Source organism: Nomia melanderi, unplaced genomic scaffold (genome assembly GCF_051020985.1).
Source record: "Nomia melanderi isolate GNS246 unplaced genomic scaffold, iyNomMela1 scaffold0896, whole genome shotgun sequence".
Taxonomy (NCBI): Eukaryota; Metazoa; Arthropoda; class Insecta; order Hymenoptera; family Halictidae; genus Nomia; species Nomia melanderi.
Genome location: NW_027476010.1, coordinates 7,501 through 12,500, shown reverse-complemented (window position 1 = coordinate 12,500; position 5,000 = coordinate 7,501). Strand labels below are relative to the sequence as shown.

Genomic DNA, 5,000 nt, shown 5'->3' with positions numbered 1-5,000 from the left:
GGTTTTTTCCATTTTTTTTGAAAAATAAATTTTTGTAATTTTTTTTAATGTTAAAAACGTTAATAAACATCATGTTTACGCATGGATTAAACATTGAAATAATTTTAAAACGCTTATTAAAAAAGTTTACTCTTGACCGTGGGACTTAGAAAAATTTCGGGAAGTCCGATTCGCCTGCTGGAATTACCGCACGGGCTGGACACCTCGCTCCGACGAATCGGTTTTTTCCATTTTTTCCGAAAAATAAATTTTTGTAATTTTTTTTAACGTTAAAAACGTTAATAAACGTCATGTTTACGCATGGATTAAACATTGAAATAATTTTAAAACGCTTATTAAAAAAGTTGGTGTCGACCGTGGGACTTAGAAAAATTTCGGGAAGTCCGATTCGCCTGCTGGAATTACCGCACGGGCTGGACAGCTCGCTCCGACGAATCGGTTTTTTCCATTTTTTCCGAAAAATAAATTTTTGTAATTTTTTTTAACGTTAAAAACGTTAATAAACGTCATGTTTACGCATGGATTAAACATTGAAATAATTTTAAAACGCTTATTAAAAAAGTTGGTGTCGACCGTGGGACTTAGAAAAATTTCGGGAAGTCCGATTCGCCTGCTGGAATTACCGCACGGGCTGGACACCTCGCTCCGACGAATCGGTTTTTTCCATTTTTTTTGAAAAATAAATTTTTGTAATTTTTTTTAATGTTAAAAACGTTAATAAACATCATGTTTACGCATGGATTAAACATTGAAATAATTTTAAAACGCTTATTAAAAAAGTTTACTCTTGACCGTGGGACTTAGAAAAATTTCGGGAAGTCCGATTCGCCTGCTGGAATTACCGCACGGCCTGGACAGCTCGCATCGACCGATACATTTTTTCCATTTTCAGTGAAAAAAAAATTTTTGTCAATTTTCTCAACGTTAAAAACGTTAATAAACTGCGTTTTTATGCGTGGATTAAACATTAAAAAAATTTTGAAATATGTGATGAAAAAGTTTACTCTTGACCGTTCGGACTTAGAAAAATTTCGAGTACCTCGGATCGCCTGCTGGAATTACCGCACGGCCTGGACAGCCCGCATCGACCGATACATTTTTTCCATTTTCAGTGAAAAAAAAATTTTTGTCAATTTTCTCAACGTTAAAAACGTTAATAAACTGCGTTTTTATGCGTGGATTAAACATTAAAAAAATTTTGAAATATGTGATGAAAAAGTTTACTCTTGACCGTCGGGACTTAGAAAAATTTCGAGTACCCCGGATCGCCTGCTGGAATTACCGCACGGCCTGGATAGCCCGCATCGACCGATACATTTTTTCCATTTTCAGTGAAAAAAAAATTTTTGTCAATTTTCTCAACGTTAAAAACGTTAATAAACTGCGTTTTTATGCGTGGATTAAACATTAAAAAAATTTTGAAATATGTGATGAAAAAGTTTACTCTTGACCGTCGGGACTTAGAAAAATTTCGAGTACCCCGGATCGCCTGCTGGAATTACCGCACGGCCTGGATAGCCCGCATCGACCGATACATTTTTTCCATTTTCAGTGAAAAAAAAATTTTTGTCAATTTTCTCAACGTTAAAAACGTTAATAAACTGCGTTTTTATGCGTGGATTAAACATTAAAAAAATTTTGAAATATGTGATGAAAAAGTTTACTCTTGACCGTCGGGACTTAGAAAAATTTCGAGTACCCCGGATCGCCTGCTGGAATTACCGCACGGGCTGGACACCTCGCTCCGACGAATCGGTTTTTTCCATTTTTTCCGAAAAATAAATTTTTGTAATTTTTTTTAACGTTAAAAACGTTAATAAACGTCATGTTTACGCATGGATTAAACATTGAAATAATTTTAAAACGCTTATTAAAAAAGTTGGTGTCGACCGTGGGACTTAGAAAAATTTCGGGAAGTCCGATTCGCCTGCTGGAATTACCGCACGGGCTGGACACCTCGCTCCGACGAATCGGTTTTTTCCATTTTTTCCGAAAAATAAATTTTTGTAATTTTTTTTAATGTTAAAAACGTTAATAAACGTCATGTTTACGCATGGATTAAACATTGAAATAATTTTAAAACGCTTATTAAAAAAGTTGGTGTCGACCGTGGGACTTAGAAAAATTTCGGGAAGTCCGATTCGCCTGCTGGAATTACCGCACGGGCTGGACACCTCGCTCCGACGAATCGGTTTTTTCCATTTTTTCCGAAAAATAAATTTTTGTAATTTTTTTTAACGTTAAAAACGTTAATAAACGTCATGTTTACGCATGGATTAAACATTGAAATAATTTTAAAACGCTTATTAAAAAAGTTGGTGTCGACCGTGGGACTTAGAAAAATTTCGGGAAGTCCGATTCGCCTGCTGGAATTACCGCACGGGCTGGACAGCTCGCTCCGACGAATCGGTTTTTTCCATTTTTTCCGAAAAATAAATTTTTGTAATTTTTTTTAACGTTAAAAACGTTAATAAACGTCATGTTTACGCATGGATTAAACATTGAAATAATTTTAAAACGCTTATTAAAAAAGTTGGTGTCGACCGTGGGACTTAGAAAAATTTCGGGAAGTCCGATTCGCCTGCTGGAATTACCGCACGGCCTGGACAGCTCGCTCCGACGAATCGGTTTTTTCCATTTTTTCCGAAAAATAAATTTTTGTAATTTTTTTTAATGTTAAAAACGTTAATAAACGTCATGTTTACGCATGGATTAAACATTGAAATAATTTTAAAACGCTTATTAAAAAAGTTGGTGTCGACCGTGGGACTTAGAAAAATTTCGGGAAGTCCGATTCGCCTGCTGGAATTACCGCACGGGCTGGACACCTCGCTCCGACGAATCGGTTTTTTCCATTTTTTCCGAAAAATAAATTTTTGTAATTTTTTTTAACGTTAAAAACGTTAATAAACGTCATGTTTACGCATGGATTAAACATTGAAATAATTTTAAAACGCTTATTAAAAAAGTTGGTGTCGACCGTGGGACTTAGAAAAATTTCGGGAAGTCCGATTCGCCTGCTGGAATTACCGCACGGGCTGGACAGCTCGCTCCGACGAATCGGTTTTTTCCATTTTTTCCGAAAAATAAATTTTTGTAATTTTTTTTAACGTTAAAAACGTTAATAAACGTCATGTTTACGCATGGATTAAACATTGAAATAATTTTAAAACGCTTATTAAAAAAGTTGGTGTCGACCGTGGGACTTAGAAAAATTTCGGGAAGTCCGATTCGCCTGCTGGAATTACCGCACGGGCTGGACACCTCGCTCCGACGAATCGGTTTTTTCCATTTTTTTTGAAAAATAAATTTTTGTAATTTTTTTTAATGTTAAAAACGTTAATAAACATCATGTTTACGCATGGATTAAACATTGAAATAATTTTAAAACGCTTATTAAAAAAGTTTACTCTTGACCGTGGGGACTTAGAAAAATTCCGGCTTGCACGGATTCGACCACTCTGTTTTTCGGAGTTTCTGAGAAAAATAAATTTTTGTAATTTTTTTCATTATGATTTCTGAGTTCTCCCAGTAGTTTAATGTAAGGATTAAGCATTTAAAAATTTTTAAATCGAATATTAAAAAAGTTTACTCTTGCAATTTTTGGAAAAAAAAAATTCTAAAAAATTTTTCTTTCGGTGGAAACTAACGTTTAATATGTACAATAACGATTTATCGAATAAAAATCGTATGTTAATATATGTTCGAATCGACCATAGTTTCAGCGGCTAAGTACCAGCAGCCCGGCCGGTTGGTCTGTACGCGCGGCAGTTTACCACCATAAGCGCCCGTGCTGAGCGGCCGGCGCCGCGGTCGTCGCGGCCGCCCGTTTGGTTACTATAAGAGAGCACGTCGGTTCGAGCGGACCGGTCGGCGCAGCGGCGGGCGAGCGGCTATTCTACGATCTCGGTCGAGAAGCAGTCGTTCAGCTCCTCGAGGTCCATTCCTCGACTGTTCTGTACCGCGTTCCGTTGCGAATTTTTCTCTACACAGCATGACCACGGGTCGGTGTCTCAGACCGAATGGCCCTTATGTGGTAAGCCCAGAATGTTGGGTTGGATACAACGTATATTCGTTATACTTGTACGACTCTCACATCAACTCTCAGAAACCCAAAAGGGGTTTTCTATCCGAGCGAAAATATATTTTTCGTATACAAAAATTTAATGGCAAAGACCAAACGAAATACTACACACAAAAAGGGGCGACGAACAAAAATTGTTCGAATGAAATATAATATATACATATAAAATTGAGGTGTCCTAAGAGAGAAATACATAAACTAAGAGGTATATATTATAAGAAATATATATTATTTCTGGGCAAAGAAGAGAGAACGAAAAGAAGAGTATGATCTTTAACGCGAGGGCCTCGACATGGGTACGCCTAGCATGGTTCGCGCTTTCTCGATATGTCCAGCATGTTAACGTACGCGGTCTTCGGACTTCGTGCGTTATGTCCGTGCTTACACGATGGAGAGCGCTCGAGCATACGTGCTTACAAACCTGAAAGTCGATGTGACATCCGAGATTCTTTTTCTTCTAAAAAGATCTCGGAGAGATACACGGGAGAGTTTGAAATTTTTGGAGGTCCTCCTGATGTATATGCGCGGATATACCCATGTGGTAATTCGTGCGGAGTTGGTAATCTAATAGTGGAGCGAAATTTACCAACTCGAAAGAGAAGAGAGAAGAGAGTAGAGAGAAGAGAGAGGAGAAAGAGAACTGTCTTAAAGACGAGAAAAAGTATCGTCGATCCGACTCTTAAGGGGAGAGAGTCGGCGACTAAGATATATATATACATACATATTTTTGCTTCGTATGATGAAAATTTACTCGAAGCTCCCTGGTTGATCCTGCCAGTAGTCATATGCTTGTCTCAAAGATTAAGCCATGCATGTCTCAGTACATGCCGTATTAAGGTGAAACCGCGAATGGCTCATTAAATCAGTTATGGTTCCTTAGATCGTACCCACATTTACTTGGATAACTGTGGTAATT

At 37.4% G+C, this 5,000-nt stretch overlaps 1 non-coding gene across 1 annotated transcript in view; it reads left to right on the top strand.

Annotated features, from left to right (window-relative positions):
* Positions 1 to 4,842: 4,842 nt before the first annotated feature.
* LOC143176826 (small subunit ribosomal RNA) overlaps positions 4,843 to 5,000 on the top strand; it is a 1,921-nt gene continuing 1,763 nt past the window's right edge. The window contains exon 1 of the ribosomal RNA XR_013001332.1: positions 4,843 to 5,000. This exon is cut by the window's right edge and continues 1,763 nt beyond it. This is a non-coding gene — a ribosomal RNA (small subunit ribosomal RNA).